We start from the raw sequence: 20,110 nt of genomic DNA on the forward strand, positions 1-20,110 counted from the left end.
TTTCATCACCCTTACTATAGGATGATGACCATATCCCACAGACTATACTGTAAGTCGCAAGAGACACTCCCTCTGACCCTGTGTCGTTGTTCGAAACATTGTTTTCTAACATGCTTTGTACACTGCCATACATTTTGTTTTTCTGCCACGACTTCGAGGTCTGTGTCAGGTCATAAACTGACATTAAGACACTCCGATCCATAGCCTGTCACAGAAAATTAGACATCACATGTTGTAAATAATTTTGTCACTGTGGCTACCATAACACGCAACACACAGTGGATGATTCTAAATAAGAGACAGTTACAGTATAAGGAAACTAGAAAAATTTGCCTGCATTGTGGGGAGTTTCCAGATTGATGTCCGAAAGTGATTCACGACCTCTACATTTAAACTCATCTGTCACAGTGATGGAATAGATGATAACTCTGTGTTCCCTTTCGACTGATTCCTCGTATTACACTCATGTACGCGATCACTGTTTCGGTACTAACAAGCCCCAGAAGGCGTCACCCATCCGCAAAACTCATTCCCCAGCTCAAACAAGCGCTGTCAGTCAATCATTATGTGGTAACCAACAGCGCGCCAATGCACTGATGGGATGGAAAAGACACCGCCGATGTACAGTAATAATAAGCATCACAGTTGATAGCGTGAACAATTTGAGCAATTTTACAGTAATTTCAATACCGGCCAATGATGTGGCAGCATGTTTCCCCAATTTCAGCGTCACAGCTAAACTGCCCCTTCTCTACTTTGCGAGTATCATTGCGAATGTACATAGATGACTGTGCAGTACATCCATTCAGTGTTAATTTTCGAACACATAAATCATCAAAGTATACAGACAGCGCTCTACATATTTCTAACACCTGGAGCACGTCTCTCTGCGTATGAGAATCACAGAGCATTCTCTTAGGGTAAAATTAGAGAGCGAAAGACCCTTAGCACACTGTCATTGACCAACCCTTCCTGCAGCACCGTTGCCGAACTAATTTGCAGCTGATCAGAAGTAGACCGCTACACGCCACGTCTCGTGAATGAATGGAGCTTTCCGAGTCCTCACCTATCCAAGTGCACAAGATATCTCGAGATGCGCCCATGTCGAGGAGCTTAGCACTCCTTATCGATGTATAGTAACAGATTTCAAAGTGTCGTGATGTAATAGCAGACGGTTAAAAAGAACAAGAAACGAAAGATGTTTTTGCACGTTGGAGCTCCAGACGGTTGGAGTTCGACGCATTTTTACCTAAAACAACAAAGCTATCTACTCTTAAGTATTGTTCTAGAGTGTAGGATCGATACCTGGAAGGTATTGGTAAGAGAGATCATAAAGACACGCACCCCTAAGGCTACAACATTCCGCACTTAACACGGGCTATAATGCTAGATCGCTTGCGTTTCCGACCTATCAGTCGTATGGAATGTTGCGCTGTTAATTTCCCAATGTAAGAAATATATTTCAAGCGGAAGACATACATCCATCTTCGCGGTTTCTCTACTATAAACTATTTTATCTAACCGTAAAATGAAAAAACTACTTCGTTAAAACATTGACTGTGTGATACGAGTACAATATAGCTTTCCGGAGATGTATAGCGCCCACTGTTCACATCCGATCACGGTTCGGAAATTATACTATGCCTGCATCAGCCCTGTACAAAATGATCACTAGTAACGGCGAACACCTCTTACAAGGAAACAGATAACCGCATAGCAGCAGCGTCCGACATGTGAAAATTACAAGTCGTTCCGTCACTAACTCTGTTAACAGCACATCTGTCAGGTAAATGTATACATGGGGATTGCAGCGCCTCAGAAGCATCTATCATTAACTTCGTTAGGAAGCTGAAATCTTGATTTTACACTCAAGATGCGACAGGGGGTGGAGTACCTCACGTAAATCATAGTTCGTTTAGAGAAATGTGCCCTGTTTCGTCACACATGAGATGGAAGTCCTCTGATGACCTCCAGGTTTACCGTTAACGATCGCAAGCAGACAGTGCTTTAAGTCACATACAGAGGACGTGGCTGTATACGAGTCGAACGCATGCTACATCATGCGAGTGATGCGTCCTGAAAGAACAGTGGAAAATTGATCTGCAGCAACTTCACACCTCTCTAGAATGCGTCATCAGTCTACCATTAAATAGTACTTCATTACAGCTCCATCTCAATCGATCACTGCATCCACTCTCCGATACCCTTTAACACAGATGCATGTAAGTTTAGAGGCGGATGCTTCTCGGTCTTCCTCAAAAGCGTAGTCAACTCGTGTGTATCACTGCTACCTCAAAAGACATACAGTATAACGCTGCCTCGACGGAGAAAAAATCGACTGCATCCCCGATTCCCTTAGCTTCCATGTCGAAGTTTTCTCGGATTCCTCTTGATGCTGCATACTCGTCCCCACGTAGAAATTGTTCTGCGCGAACCAGAAGATACGCAAGTACTTTCTCAAGTTCCCCGCATTTCGGTGTATATTCGGTCATTTTATACCTATTAACCCATCATTTTTCGCAATTCTATCGATTTTTCTATCTCAGTTCTATCCACGCGATCATGACATAACTTCTGTGTTCTAAAATAGCTTCTAAATATAGCACAGCTGCAAATACCTAATCCAAATGCACAGATCGGGACGTGTAGCGTAGCACTGTACGCGAGTGTGTCGTCTCACCTCCACATTTCGAGAGCGTTTGCTCTGTTTTCTGTATGTCTATGTATCGAGATAAATACTGTAGAAATATCATGGTATTTCTCTGGACAAAAGACTACCTCATTCAGAGGTAATGTCATACTTCGATTTGTAAAGCAGGTATAGCTTTTAACATTGATACTTGTATGCACCTGTAGAACCAGAACCACTGGTGACAGTAACACACAGTGAGGGCTCTACCATCTGAGCTACCGAAGCACGACTCACGCCCGGTACTCACAGCTTTACTTCTGCCAGTATCTCGTCTCCTACCTTCCAAAGGTCCCGAGTTCGAGTCTCGGTCGGCCACACAGTTTTAATCTGCCAGGAAGTTTCATATCAGCGCACACTCCGCTGCAGAGTGAAAATCTCATTCTGGAAACACACAGTAGTTGTTGGGATCGGCTTTTTTTTTTTTAACATCTGGCCGATTACGACTGGTTGATTTCCTCTCAGTATTATTTTGTTTCGTCTGGAATCATTTATTGGCCAAGTAATATACTTAGTAGTAGTAGGGAATGCGTGATAGGTCACTTTGAGCATCAGCCTTATAAAGTATGTGTTTGTGTTCGGCCATGCGCAATGAAGATGACTGTGGAATACAGTGATATCAGAGGGAAGAATATGTCGAGTCATAAGAATGGTACAGATATTTCTATTTCCAGAGCCGCAGCCACCAACAGGGTGTATTTACGATACTTCGCTCATTGTCGAATGTCGTTCAACTGAGGCCGCGATCGTAACATTTAGTTGTAAGTACAGGGATAAAATATGTATGTAACCGATTTCTTAGGATGATGATTCTGCCTATGTGTGCTCAGTGTGCAGCGCAGGTGACGTGAATGATTCACGTTCCACGTTAACTGTATGAGCTGTCGGAATGGAGAGGCTTGATGGAGTGTAGGAATGTAGATGGAATAACCATGTTGTCCTCTAGACGACCGAATAATGAACTAATACTTAGTATGTGTTGGATAGCTTTCGTGATCGAGTGGAAATTTGGGAAGATTGAATATGGAGGTGTGTTTGCACTGGACCGTTATTCCCTCCCATGTAAATTGGTCAGTTGACTGCTCGTGCAAATTTCGCACCTATATTTAGTTAAGGGAACATCGATTGTGGTGTGTGCATCTAGCAGTTGTAAGAGACATTTGCTTGTTCTCTAGACATGAGATATGCCTTAGTTGACTTCGTAAATTATAGGGATGATTTGAAATCTGTTACATCAGTGACATCGGTATTCGCTAGTAGAAATACCCACTTTCCTCTATTTGTTTCGTGTTCTCACGTAAAGGTCTTCGCAGATGGGATAAGCCTAAAGTTTCTAGCTTGTAGAGACATAATTTCCAGTCTTTATCTTCGGAATTATGTTGCACGAGCGATCGGTAGGCCTCTGCTGTGTACAAACCATGCGAAAATACATGTGTTCTTGTAATCCTAGAGTCTAGACATGTGTGTAGAAAAAAGCATGCAATCAATCAAGTGCGGACCAGAAACAGTAACGCGTGTGTGCCGAGGGGAACGAGCCGGAATATGTAGAACTGTTCTGGGAGTGACTTCGGTCCGCTGAGGGCGTTCTGGTCACCTGTCGCGCGTGGATGGCCGCCGAACTCGCAGGGGGTATCTAGTGCTGGGATGAGTATATACGGCGCCGTCTGTCTTCGCGGTAAATGTACGAATGATGTGAAAGGGGCGATTTAGTATGTTTACTACATTGACACGGTACGCGGTGATATATTGATGGGTCAGAGATCAGTTACACATTCTAATGTTCAAGCTCCTGCCCTCGGTGAGAGAGCAGTGTAATTGAGTACGAGTCTTTTCATATTTGTTGATACATAGGAAACTTTGCAGGGTTTAGTCGTCGGTGCAATATGGCGACCAGTGTGAAATAGTTTTTGCCGCTGAAAGTCTCGTCTGATGGTGCTTCGATACCAGCGGCAGCAGTAATTCGGAGAGTAAATTCGATAAGAGCCAATCATAATGCTCGATTCATTCAAAAGACATTCTTTTGTGCTGGGATATAGGAGACTCTACATAGCATTGGGAATGGTTGTGTATGTGTTGAAAGCAGGAAGGGTAAGACGTGATGGACAGGATGCCACATTAGGACTGTTAGGAAGACTGCATTGGATGTTTTTCTGCACTATTTTCTTAAACAGGTTCTGTTAGGGTAAGAATTTCCGTGCATACAAGCTGAGACATTAAGAAAGATAGCGTTAATTATTTCATGGACACTATACAATTTCCGAGAGGTCAACTTGGTTCTTATTTTGTATAGCCATGTGAAATCAGTATAAGACTGAGAACGTTGTTTGATGCACTTGTGATCGTTTGTAGCTACGCCCGCACACTTTATGGCGTTGCGGCAGTCACAGTGGGCAGTTAAGCACTGTTAGACGTGTCTCGCATGTTGCGCTAGCAACAATGCACACTCTGCTACTCTGTCTTCAACAGTAAACACACGTGCTGTCCAGAGATGTCTGATGTATGAGACCGGTGAGAACGCAGCTTGGAGTTCTGTGACATCAGTATAACACTGACTGTATACTAGAAAATAGGCCCAACGTTCACCTTCAGTGGTGTGAGAGTGAAGGGGTCGCACTGGCTTGCATGTGACGGTGGCTTGTGGTGGTCTCGTCACGCACAGCAAATCAGTCTGTGATCCCGTCCCGTTGTGTCAGCATGTAACGCAGGAAATGCATATCCTCCTATTTCCATCTATTGTACTATAAATTCTTTTCCTTTATTTGTTACCTGAATATATGACATTTCTGTGTCCTTATATATTGTAATTGTTTTACTATATATATATATATATATATATATATATATATATATATATATATATATATATATATATATTTATTTATTTATTTATTTATTTATGTCCCGCTGGGTCTGGTCTAGGGAAAACTATGCTATCGAACAACTACATCGATAGGTCATGTGGAGAACCAAAGTGTTTAGGAATTGGTAGTGTTAACTCTGCCGCATGGAGCGCGGGCAGAGAGGGTCTGGCTGAAGTAGGGCGGTGGAGCAGGTGTGTTGTGTGACGCTCCCGCGAGTTGCCGCGCTTTCGGGGTTTGGCAGCATGTAATTGCGCTCGACTTGCTATGATAGTTTCTGACACGGTGTCGCGGACGGGAAGCATTAGCTGGCGCACATCAAGAGGTCGTTTCGCCAGGTGACCGTGTCGAGAAGAAGGCGCACCAACATCCAGCTTCTCCAACAGCGACGGCCGACAATGAGTGACTGTCGCCACCTCCTCGATCGACGACTGCAAACCTTCAATCAACCAACAAGGAAGACTAAAAGCACGTAAAGTTTTAGAACTGTATGGCAGACCTAAGCTTTTTAAACTGTTACATCACAGAAATACAGCAACTTAGCATGAACCTTTGTTGCTCATTGTCCCAATTGCATTAACAAGCAGGGTCCCTTCCTTTTCTGGAATGAAACCGAGTGTCATTGAAATTCATACGCCAGCATTAAAGTAATATCATTCCATTTCACTGCTTTAATTTAAAAGTTCAGTTAAAGTATTCATAGCTGGCTACAATATTTAGATTACACAAGCACAAATTAAGAGTGCGAGTTTTGTTACCATATTTTAGCTTGCCTGTGACTGCAGCTCAGCTTGGTACGTACTAAATTTTACTATTGTTAATTGTTCAGAATCATTTAATTTAAGTTCAAAGTTAAATCTCTTATTTCTAAATTGCGCAGATTCAAGTAGCTTTTGAAATGATTGTTGAGGTAGCCCAAGACTAACCTTATTTTATTGAATTTCGTAGTGCTTCAGAAACAAAGTTCACTATTAATTTCAGTCACTAAATTAACTTTCAGTTTTCCGGTTTTATTAATTCTTCTGCTAAATTAAGTCAAAGTGTAGCGAAATTTATTACTTCTGACAAACATTCAGTTTTCACACAACATGTGTCAACCTTCAGTTGCCACGTTTTTAGTGCTAATTATATGTGCAATAACCTTTCTTTTTCAGTTATTATAGTAGTTGTCCATAGGACTGGCGACTGTAATTTTCCCCAAATCTCAAATATCTAATTAACGTCAGTTAACTGTTAACGTAACGACCGCACATTTACTTTCTTTATTAACTGTACCCCTTTCAAAATTAATTTCCACCAGTTTCATTTGCATTTTTCCTTTCATTTAGATGTAACCCTTTCCTCCCTCTTTACCGACAAATTTACTTTGGTGACGATTGCTTTTCCCAAATTTCCATTAGATGCACGCGGTTTAATTTTTCACTGTCATTAAGGTCGATAAGTGAGAGGGAGGTTACACGTGGCGATCTGGTGACAGGACAAACTTCGGGTTTGAGGTTGTTCTGGACACGAATTTTACATTGTGCTAATCTCGTAACAAAGTACTGGTTACGAAATGGTCGATACGTCAGTGAGAATAAGTAGTGGTAGGAATCCTAATTAGATTTGAGATTTGGCATTTATATTGAAAATTGGTAAAATAAGTGAAGGCAACAATTACCAGAATTTGGTAGAGTTGGGTACGGAACAATCGGTCAAACAGTGGGAAACGCGCACCGCGGAACCCATTGTTCAGGGGCAGGCGGCTAGCATGAAAGACGCGACCGCTGAAACGCAACAAAGAGCAGAAATGGAATTCCAAACTTTAGAAAATGTTTCGGAACCGAAATGAAAATCAAATCTGGACCAATTGATGAGAAATACGGGGGTACAATTAAAGAGGAACCGGCTATGGAAGTAAAACCGGTAGTTTCCGGAAATTTAACTGATTTATTGAATGTTTTGATTAACGAAATCAAGGCTCAGTCTGCCAAGCAAGAAGCTCAGCCTGCCAAGCAAGAAGCTCAGTATGAAAAAATTGACAGGAAGTTAGACAATCAGAACAAAGCTATTAATGTTGTTAACAACAATGTTGGAGTTGTTAACACAAAAGTTGATAAAATCAAAGAAGATATTGTTGTAGTTAACACCGAAATCGGTAAACTTGAACAGGAAATGATAGGCGTCCAGGCGGAAATTGCGAGCATAAATACTCGTTTTGGTTCCGAAATTAGCAGAATCGAGAAAAGTGTAGGAGAAGCAGTTGCTCCGATCATCGAGAATAAGGTGGCGGAACAAATTCAATTAGTGAAACAAGAGGATCAACAGAAGGTGGAAACTTTAAAGGTTTTAGTGTCCGAAGTAGATACTAAAGTGAGGGAGCAGGCTAATACCTGCGAAGACAAAAAGAGAGAAGTGGAAACGCTTGCGACAACCGCTTGCCGAGTAATTACGAGTGTGTCGGAATTAGAAAAGAAACTTGACGAAAAACAGAGCTATGTGCCAATCTGTGCATATAGTTCGGAATTGTTGACGAAAGAGGAGCGGTTCGACCTCTTGAAAAACGGCGGTATACACGCGACGGATTTCATTAAAAATTGTGAAAGAGTTTTACCCAGATCATGGACTGACGAGAGAAAAATTAATGCGGTTATTGACGTGTTGGCTGGTGATGCCAAGCGTTGGGGCTTAAACCTCAACATTACGAACCTGACTTTTAACGAGTTTAAAAATTTGTTTCTGGCTGAATACTGGTCAGAGCAAAAACAACAAAGTGTCTGGCTCGAATTTGTCGTATCGAGGCCTTTCGATGCGAATTCGCGTGGCTCGATGAAGGAGTTTTGTGAGGGCTGGATCCGCAAGTTGGAATATTTGCGTGATCGCCGCACGGAATCTGAAATAGTCTGGGAACTCTACAAGAAGCTTCCAGATGATACAAAACGCTACGTAGGAAGCAATTACAAGACAATCAATGATTTCCTGGAAGGAGTTGAGGACGAAGATAATTGGCGCAATAATCGCGACAGCGGTAGAGGCCGTGGTAACAACAACGGAAACCACAACAACGATGACCATGGGAATAATGCATACCGCAACCATGGCAGCAATAACAATAATGGTTCGGACCGTAATGACAATCGGTACAATGCAAATAATAAATGACGGAAACCAGTATCATACTAACGTGATATGGGCTTCACAGAATAGTAATAATGCCAGAGGGTGTGATAAGCCGCCTCAGCAGCATCCGGGGAGCGGATCTGCTGGGATGAGACAGGGAAACCATTAGCCGGACGGTGAGGGGCCGACCGGGGGTTGAGAAGTTTTGGCGGCCCAATAACAGGAGAAAACCGAGGTGTCGTCGTTGTGAAAATTCCCTGTGGAATAATCAACGGCGGGAGAGTGTGCCAGTGTTAAGAGAAAGGAGTGCGCCCACAAGTAGTAGATCAGCTGTAGACACGGCAGTAGAAAATACATTCACTGTCAGTGAGAACAATTTAAGTAGTGTTCCGGAAAGTGGCAGCTGTTAACACCCACCGCGGAACTGGAGATTGAGTTTAAGAATGATTGGCAATTCTTGAGAGAAGATCAGATGTCGGATAACACGTCCGTCATCGAGCGAGGGGATGCAGAGAGGGATGAGGTCTGGTTAAGGCAGTTCGGTCGTTTATACGACGAACTAAGAGATTATAGGGGCCTGTACGGGAGAAGTGTTCACGGGGAGCGCGGGCAGGATTTGCCGCGTCTTGTCCCGCAGGAAGATAGTGTTTGTGAAGTGATAGAGAGTTCTGGCCCTAACCGGCAGACTTTACCGGAAATAGTTGATGTTAATGGGGAGCACGAGCAAGATTCGTCGTGTTTCGTCCCGCAGGAGTTAGATGTTGAAATAGTAACGGAAAGTTCTCGCCCTGACCGGCAGACTTTACCGAAAGTTATAGTGGTAGAAGTGGCCGACCCATCCGACGCAAAACTCCAGTTTAAACATTGCGAAAGTATTAGGGAGAAAGATTACGAGAATTTTAGTGATAGCCGGACACGATTGGTAGAAAAGCACGCAGATTACAGCGTGTATGAGGTTAGAGCTCACGTTATACGGTCGGACGGTAGCAGTGTGGGTTGCGCAGATCCAGAGGAAGTAATTGCAGATACTACTGGGCACATTCCGCCAGGTAGATTGGCAGATGAGATCAATCTGACCAAAGAGGAATCAACGAAGGTGACAATTAGTGAATTGATAGCAAAGCAACACTCACTAGTTGACGAGTTACAGGAAAAGGTTTTCGGTATTGGAGGCGAAGCTACAGACTAAGCCTCAGGACAAACGTGTTGAAATTAAAACTGTATGTGAACAGAGGCTGAAAAAGCCGCCAGATAAGCCGGATTTAGGATCAAAGCCGGATGGTTTTTTTCTGGAATGACCTGGATATAGACGAGGATTTATTGTGGGAAAATAAAGAAACAGTCGAGGACAAGTGTAGACAGATAGTAGTGTCTGTTAATATGCACGACCTACAACTAAACGTGTTGATTGACACCGGTGCAGAATTGAGTGCTGTATCTGGGAAAGTATTTGAGTTACTGGAAGACAGACCTGGTATCGTAGTTATGCCAGTAACAGGAGTGAAAATTGTCGGTGCTACTGGGAAGGCCAGTAAACCGGTCACAAAACAGATTTTTGTCAACTTCGAGATATGTGGGGCACGATTTGGACAAGAGTTTGTCGTCGTGCCAGATTTAACTACAGAAGTAATTATCGGGTTAGATTGGCTATTAAAGTACCGTGCAGTGATTAAATGTGAAAGTAAAACTGTGACATGAACGTCACAAGATAAAACAATAGTAGTTAGTTTTGACGAGGCAGGAGACGGTGTGCATAGGCAATACCAGCCTATACGCATTGTTAACTGGCCGGATGTCATTGACGTAGCCATGAATTTCAGCTGCTGTAACGTGAGGAATCTCGGCATTGACAATAGTGTAGAAAGTGAATTGGAAAGTATTGTAGACGGTGTGTCAAATGTAACACACGAACAAAGACGAGGCCGACTTTCCCGTACCTATTGCCATCACAACCATAGGGCATGGGGCAAATATGTAGCAGAATTTAAGAGAATTATGAACACCTTGAGACATGAATCTACTGGATTTTCTCCATAGCAAATCCTGTTAGATGACAGAAGTAAAAGTTTAGTGGAAGAGATAACCAAATTCCCTCCACAGATTGACATTAGTATTGGTGTGAAAAAAGATCCTTTGCGAGAAATAATGAAGCTAAAAGCCGAAGCTCGCATACGTCGTCATGACGCTAAAGCGCATTTTGCTGAGTTTGCAATCGGAGACTTAGTGCTTGTAAAAACTCATGAGAAATTGAGCGAGATAGACAATGAAATCTCCAAATTTAAGTTTGTTTATAATCGACCATATAAAGTCATTGGTTTACCTCACACAAATGCTTATTGCTTAGAGTATCCAAGCTCTGGAAAACTATTAGGTATACGGAACATTGTAGACTTGAAATTGTACCAACCTAGGATTGATTAATACCACAGAATGGGTAATTTGTACAGTATGTAAATATAGAGTGTAAGATTTAACGATTTGCTAGACTGCCATACTTTTGCCTGACCAAGAGGACATTACAGAAGTTGTAATTAATAAGTAATTAATTTTGACTAAATGATTAAGAGTAACTGATTATTAACCAGTTGAAAAATCCAAGCTGCTAGTTTAAGTTTTCAGCTGAGTCACAGTAGATTAAGGAATGTAAATATGATTTTGTAACTAGCTGTAAGGTTTCATGAATATGTGATTTACTAGTCATTGCCGATGTACGACTTAGACGCTGCTTTAAGTTTCAGGCGAGTACATGCATGTGATGATGGACTGTGTTGAGTTATCCACTGTGATAGTATTAATGGACTCCTTGAGATTACTCGGGAGTGAGTTTTTCCGAAAGAATTCAGTGAAACGGACGTTCTGGAAATGCCGTTAGACAGGCTAGTGAGATCAAGCGTGCCGCACAGGCGGGCGCAACAATACTGGCGAAGCGGAGCCGCTGTCGGCTCTTGTGCCGCCGTCGGCATTCTTTGTACTTGTGGGTACGGAAGGCGGAGTTGTTTTTCTTCCTGGACAGCTGATGTGAAAGAATTCTGCTGTCAATATTTATGTTTTTTCTTCGAACTGGTGTGTATTATTTTCTTGTTTAGCGTTAAGTGGACTCTCATGACAAGAATATTAATTATGAAAAGGTTATATAAAATGTGTACTCTATGTAATTAATTGTTAATTTGCGTATTTTGATGTACCTGTTTTTATGACCATGTACTCTGGTTCATATTGTAAAGAGTATTCCATTTATTGATACTATTAGGAATTTTGCTGATTTAGAATAGTTGAACCATTTTCTATGTTTTCTATGAATTTTAATATGTTGCCAACCTGTTTTCTTTTGTGTAAGATGACAGTCTGGAATAAGGTTCTAAAAATTGGTTTATGGTTAATTAGCCTAATGCTAAATTTTCTTGATATTTTGAGCATATGCATTTCCGCTGCTTTTTTTTCCTTTTTGCGACATTTTCTGAGTCTGTTTAGGTTACACGAACAACCTCAGACAATGTGGGGCACGTGGAACGCCAGAAATGCATATCCTCCTATTTCCATCTATTGTACTATAAATTCTTTTCCTTTATTTGTTTTATATATATATATATATATATATATATATATATATATATATATATATATATATATATATATATATATATATATATATATATATATGCATTTATGTCGACGTATAATTGTTTTGTTTTGTAAATATATATATATATATCTGGCCTAGGGAAAACTATGCTATCGAACGACTACATCGATAGGTCATGTGGAGAACCAAAGTGTTTAGGATCTTTGGTAGTGTTAACTCTGCTGCATAGAGCGCGGGTAGAGAGGGTCGCGCTGGAGTAGGCGGTGGAGCAGGTGTGTTGTGTGACGCTCCCGCGAGTTGCCGCGCTTTCGGGGTTTGGCAGCATGTAATTGCGCTCGACTTGCTATGGTAGTTTCTGACATGGTGTCGCAGACGGGAAGCATTAGCTGGCGCACATCAAAAGCCCGTTTTGCCTGGTGACCGTGTCGAGAAGAAGGTGCACCAACATTCAGCTTCTGCAACAGCAACGGCTGACAATGAGTGACTGTCGCCACCTCCTCGATCGACGACTGCAAACCTTCAATCAACCAACAAGGAAGACAAAAAGCACATAAAGTTTTAGAACCATATGGCAGACCTAAGCTTTTTAAACTGTTGCACCACAGAAATACAGCAACTTAGCATGAACCTTTGTTGCTCATTGCCCCAATTGCATTAACAAGCAGGGTCCCTTCCTTTTATGGAATGAACACGAGTGTCATTGAAATTCAAGTTCAAAGTTAAATCTCTTATTTCCAAATTGCGTAGATTCAAGTAGCTTTTGAAATGATTGTTGAGGTAGCCCAAGACCAACCTTATTTTATTGAATTTCGTAGTGCTTCAGAAACAAAGTTCACTATTAATTTCAGTCACTAAATTAACTTTCAATTTTCCGGTTTTATTAATTCTTTTGCTAAATTAAGTCAGTGTGTAGCGAAATTTATTACTTCTGACAAACATTCAGTTTTCACACAACATGTGTCAACCTTCAGTTGCCACGCTTTTAGTGCTAATTATATGTGCAATAACCTTTCTTTTTCAGTTATTATAGTAGTTTTCCATAGGACTGGCGACTGTAATTTTCCCCAAATCTCAAATGTCTAATTAACGTCAGTTAACTGTTAACGTAACGACCACACATTTACTTTCTTTATTAACTGTACCCCTTTCAAAATTAATTTCCACCAGTTTCATTTGCATTTTTCCTTTCATTTAGATAAACCATTTCCTCCCTCTTTACCGACAAATTTCCTTTGGTGATGATTGCTTTTCCCAAATTTCCATAGATGCACGCAGTAACTGTCATTAAGGTCGATAAGTGAGGGGGAGGTTACAAGCAACGGTGCCTAGGTGAACTCATATTTCGATAGGAATTTCTCACATACCAAGTATGAAAGTGATGTCGCTGCCTCATTTTTGCGAGACCTGAATCGGGGCCTTTGTGTGGTTTGACAGCTGATGGTCGCATCACTTCATGGGGACTGCCACTGGCCTTCTGTGCGGTCCAGTGGACGACGGGGGGGGGGGGGGGGGATGGACAGTGCTTGCACGTGTTGATTGCATGTTTGTTGCATTATTTTGCGAGCAGGTCTGTAGGCTGTGTTATACATTATTTGGACAGTTTATGAGTTAAATTCATATCTGCGTATCTGTGTACTGCATTATTTAGGAAGAGTTTGCATGTCTGTACTGAAATTATTTGGGTAATTTAGGAATTGTTTACATGTCTGCAGAGCATTATTTAGGAGTTGTTTACAGGACTTCGGGCTGTGTGGCGTGACCCCAAGCATGTCAGAGCATGTGTTTTGTGTCAATGTGATAAATATACTCCCTCCCTAAATAAATGGTTCTGAAGTAAATAAAGTACACTCCTTCCTTACTCTCTCCAGCAGCACAGTGCAGGCTGAGCCATTATCGCATCAGTTTCCCCCTCCAGACCACCATCTTGGATTATGTCACAGGAAGGGTGACAGCGCCCCCTGGTGGCAGTACTGTGTACTAGGTCAGTTGGACTCTAGATCTTGTGGTGGTGACACTGCCTGCAAAATAAAGACTTATGTCCAGCACAGGCAGAATCCCTTTCCCGCCTTTCTCTGCCACCCCAGACCGCCATCTTGGATTATGTCACAGAACTGACGACAGAATCCTCTGATCGTTGTACTGTGTACTAGACCTAGACCTCGTGGTGAACAAACTGTTTCAGGCTCTCTTGGATAAAGGTACTTGCATCATCAGATGACGTCTTGGCAGCCGTCTTGGATTATGCCATGGATGAGAGTGTCCTCTGGCAGTGGTACGGTGAACTAGGTCAGTTGGAGTCTGGACCCCATGGTGATCAAATTGTTTGCTGCCATTTCCTCCCACCATCTTGGGTTACGTCACAGAAGGGATGACAGCACACTCTGGTGGATGTACTGTGTACTAGGTCAGTTGGACTCTACAGCTCATGGTAGAGACACTGCCTGCATAGGCAGAGTCCTTTTCCTGCCATTTCCCCTACCCCAGCCCGCCATCTTGGATTACGTCACAGATATGACGACAGCGATCTCTGGTGGTGGTCTGTGTACTAGACCCAGACCTCGTGGTGTGCACACTGTTTCCTGCCATCTTGGATAAAGGTACTTGTGTCATCAGCTGACATCATGCCAGTCATCTTGGATGATGTCAGTTATGAGAGCTTCCTCTGGCGGTGTTACTGTGTACTAGGTCAGTTGGAGTATGACCCCATGGTGATCACACTGTTTTCCGCCGTTTCCTCCCAGCATCTTCGGTTACGTCACAGGATTGATGACAGCACCCTCTGGTGGTGGTACTGTGTACTAGGTCAGTTGGAGTCTGTACCCCTTGGCGATCACACTGGATGGTGGTAGTGCCTCTCATTGTTTAAATAAAATAGTGCATGCAAAATAATAAAGACTTAAGTCCAGCAAAGATCGAGTCCTATGCCTTCAATCCATAGGAGGAGGTGGCGGTCAGGTGACTTAGGTTAGTGGAGGTGACCTTTCTTTCCCGCCATTTTCTTAGGTTGGCAGAGATAGGGCACTTGACATATCTTCCCTCCAAAATTAAAACTTCCCACCAATCCTTAGGAAGAGGTGGCGGTCAGATGACTTAGTTTAGTGGAGGTAACCCAAGTGCCGTTTTTCCCGCCATTTTATTAGGTTAGTGGAGGTAGCCTTGGTATGTTGCATTGCCTAATGGAACTTGAACTCCCAGCCATTTTCTGGGGAGGGGATGGTTAGGTTACTAGAGGTAGCCCAATTTACATAATTTCCTGCCAAAATTTAAACTTCCTGCCAAAATCCACCATCTTAAAAGATGTCACAGGCGCCATCTTTGATGATGTCACGTTCTGTTGCCAAGTTTACGTGCTTCCGTCTTGGGTACATCTGGCAACACTGGAATGTGGGGTGGCATCCCTGTAGCCCCAGTACTCGTAATGTGATAGATATTTTGTCAGGCAGAAAATTATGGAGATTCACAGGCACTTGGAAATTGACTAACGAATGCATAGGAGACAGTGGAATGAGTAGTGTCGCTTGTGGCAGATCCGCTAAAGACCACGATAGTTTAAGCTGGTTCACCAACACCGTTGTATGTTTTTCAGCAATTTCGATATCAAAAGTTTTTGTATCGCATTTCAGCACTCGGTATGGATCTATAAATGACAGTTGTTGGGTGGGTATCACTGCATCTGTACATAACATTACATACGAACATAAGGCCAGGTCTTTATGAATAAAAAATTGTTGTGTCATGTGATGGGATGGGGTGGCACACTGATGTTTTTTCTATGTCTGTGCACACATGCGGCTGAGTCTGGTAAGTCCTGTGCTGTGGAGACCGTTTCATGCACTATAGATTCAATACATAGGGTGAGGGGCTGCAGTATAGTATTTTGGCGAGTCACACTTCAAGGTATTCTGTACATGCCATGTGAACTATGTAGAATAGTCAATGGAAGGGCTTACACTCACGATTCTGAGTGGCACATGAGAGCAGGTTTCATCACTGGATGCCACTGTTCCATGTGACCATTGGACTGGGGTGGTAGGTGGTTGTGTGTAACTGGTGGCATTCGTATATGTGGCATAAGTCATTGAACAGTTGGGATTCGAACTGCTGGCCCTAGTCTGACGTTAAGGAAGCCAGGCAGCCGAGTCCGACACTCCAACTGTTGACGCAAGTTTTTGTTACTGCGTTTGCTGATATGTCGGAAATGGACGTGGCCTCCACCCATTGTGTCAAGCAATCTATTTTCGACAGAATGTAATGGTGACCACGCGATTTGGGGGAATGGCCCTACAATGTCATTGTGGACATGCTGGGACTGCCCCTTCAGATTCAGGATTTTACCAAAGGGAGACTGTGCGTGGCGGCAAGTTTTTGCCTGCTGGCATGGAATGCAAATTATGGCTCACGTGGGACAATCCTTTTTAATGTTAGACCAGACAAACCATTCTGTGATGAGGCATACGGTACGCTTGCCTGTATGTGCAACGTTGCGGAGAAGGTCAAAACTTGTTCTGAGATATTTTTCTGGGATGACCGGTCAGACTCGTCCATTCAAAACGTCACACCAAACTTGTTTAGTGTTGGGTAACATATGTTGCTGCAGCTGGCGTCTGGTGTCTGGTTTGTTAAATACGTTATGGAGATCGGCGTCTGTTGTTTGTGTAACTGCAATCCTATCGAAGACCAACTGGGTGGAGGTAACTGCGATTCAGGAAAGATAGTCCACCACAATATTATTGGGATCTTTGATGTATCGCACATCGTAGTGAACTTGTGCTATGAAATCTAGGCAGCGAAATCTCCTGAGTGCAGATTCCGTCGACAGATTGTGGAATGCTCTGCCAATGGATGATGCTCAGTATACAGGGTGGTCCATTGATCGTGACCGAGCCAAATATCTCACGAAATAAGCGTCAAACGAAAAAACTACGAAGAACGAAACTTGTATAGCTTGAAGGGGGAAACCAGATGGCGCTATGGTTGGCCAGCTAGATGGCGCTGCCATAGGTTAAACGGATATCAACTGGGTTTTGTAAATAGGAACCCCCATTTTTATTACATATTCGTGTAGTACGTAAAGTAATATGAATGTTTTAGTTGGGCCACTTTTTTCGCTTTGTGATAGATGGCGCTGTAATAGTCACAAACATATTGCTCACGATTTTAGACGAACAGTTGGTAACACGCAGGGTTTTTTAAATTAAAATACAGAATGTAGGTACGTTTGAACATTTTATTTCGGTTGTTCCAATGTGATACACGTAACTATTTGAACTTATCATTTTTGAGAACACATGCTGTTACAGCATGATTACCTGTAAATACCATATTAATGCAATAAATGCTCAAAATGATATCTGTCAACCTTAACGCATTTGGCAATACATGTAACGAAATTCTTCTCAACAGCAAGTAGTTCGCCTTCCATAATGTTCACACATGCATTGACAATGCGCTGACGCATGTTGTCAGGCGTTGTCGGTGCATCACGACAGCAAATATCCTTCAACTTTCTCAACAGAAAGAAATCCGGGGACGTCAGATCCGGTGAACGTTCGGGCCATGGTATGGTGCTTCGATGACCAATCCACCATCATGAAATATGCTGTTCAATACCGCTTCAACCACACGCGAGCTATGTGCCGCACATCCATCATGTTGGAAGTACATCGCCATTGTGTCATGCAGTGAAACATCTTGTAGTAAAAATGCTTCAAATGGCTCTGAGCACTATGAGATTAACATCTGAGGTCATCAGTCCCCTAGAACTTAGAACTACTTAAACCTAACTAACCTAAGGACATCACACACATCCATGCCCGAGGCAGGATTCGAACCTACGACCGTAGCGGTCGCGCGGTTCCAGACTGAAGCGCCTAGAACCGCTCAGCCACACTGGCCAGCTCTTGTAGCAACATCAGTAGAACATTACGTAGGAAATCAGCATACATTGCACCATTTAGATTGCCGTCGATAAAATGGGGGCCAATTATCCTTCCTCCCATAACGCCACACCATACATTAACCCGCCAAGGTCGCTGCTGTTCCACTTGTCGCAGCCATCGCGGATTTTCCTTTGCCCAATAGTGCATATTATGCCGGTTTACGTTATCACTGTTGGTGAATGACGCTTCGTCGCTAAATAGAACGTGTGCAAAAAATTTGTCATCGTCCCGTAATTACTCTTGTGCCCAGTGGCAGAACTGTACACGACGTTCAAAGTCGTCGCCATGCAATTCCTGGTGCATAGAAATACGGTACGGGTGCAGTCGATGTTGATGTAGCATCCTCAACACCGACGTTTTTGAAATTCCCGATTCTCGCGCAGTTTGTCTGCTACTGATGTGCGGATTAGCCGCGACAGCAGTTAAAACACCTACTTGGGCATCATCATTTGTTGCTGGTCGTGGTTAACGTTTCACATGTTTCTGAACACTTCCTGTTCCCTTAAATAACGTAACTATCCGGCGAACGGTCCGGACACTTGGATAATGTCGTCTAGGATACCAAGCAGCATACATAGGACACGCCCACCGGGCATTTTGATCACAAAAGCCATACATCAACTCAATATCGACCTTTTCCGCAATTGGTAAACGGTCCATTTTAACACGGGTACCGTCCGCACTGGCGGAATGGTATGTGATACCACGTACTTACACGTTTGTGACTATTACAGCGCCATCCGTCACAAAGCGAAAAAAGTGGTCCAACTAAAACATTCATATTTCTTTACGTACTACACGAATATGTAATAAAAAATTGGGGTTCCTATTTTAAAAAAACGCCGTTGATATCCGTTTGACCTATGGCAGCGCCATCTAGCGGGCCAACCATAGCGCCATCTGGTTTCCCCCTTCAAGCTAGACGAGTTTCGTTCTTTGTAGTTTTTTCGTTTGATGCTTATTTCGTGAGATATTTGGCCCGGTCACTATCAATGGTCCAAACTGTTTATGTTAAGGGGTCTCCCCTCAACATCGTCTTGAAAGTGACAAACGCTTCGTATTGAGTAGTAGTTCGTGATCAAATGTCGACAATTTTTTCTGGGTATCGGTAAGTTTGCACGAGAAAATCTGAGCAGCGTAGTGATTCTACAGATTTCTTGCTGTAAAACAGCCCCAGGTCCACGATCACTAGCATTGGATGTGATAATTAGATATGCGTCGAGCGATGTGTGGGTGAGGGTCATGGCATATCAGAGGTGTTCTTTTATTTTGTCAAGGGTCGTCCGAATTTGTGGTGTCCAATCGAAGCGTTATTTACTAGATGTATTCTTTCCACGCAATGCTTATGTGAGTGTTAGTAAAGTCTTAGCAGCGTGTGGCGATTGGTTCCTGTAGAAATTTATGAGCCCCAAAAACTTATGCAGCTCTCAGTACTTGTTGGGAGGTGGGAGGAGGCGTATCTGATCAGTTCTCTCAGGAGTAGGATGCACTCGAGACGCGTCGATGTGATGTCCAGCGAAGGTCACATGAGGTTGCCGAAGTTGGCACTTTTCATCGTTTACCATGATCACATGAGAGGCCAGCTTATCAAGGATGATATGCAGGTGGTCGCCATGGTCTTCCTTGGTTTGTGAAAAGATTGTGACGACATCTAGATAGGCATTAAAACAGGCAAATTGAACAGTGCGCTATCAATAAATCTTTGCCACGTCTGTGTCGCGTTTTTTAGTCCATATGGCATGTAGAGGAACTCAAAGAGACATAATGGTGTGATTATTGCAGATTATGGTACGACTTCAGTCGCCATCGGAATTTGGAGGTATGCTATTTTGCGATCGACGACACTGAAAATTTTTGTCCCAGCCAAGACGTGGAAAAAATCGTGCTCGGAACGGGGTAACTGTCAATGACTGTATGGACATAGAGGTAGCGGTAGTCACCG

This window comes from Schistocerca cancellata, chromosome 1 (genome assembly GCF_023864275.1).
Source record: "Schistocerca cancellata isolate TAMUIC-IGC-003103 chromosome 1, iqSchCanc2.1, whole genome shotgun sequence".
Lineage (NCBI taxonomy): Eukaryota > Metazoa > Arthropoda > Insecta > Orthoptera > Acrididae > Schistocerca > Schistocerca cancellata.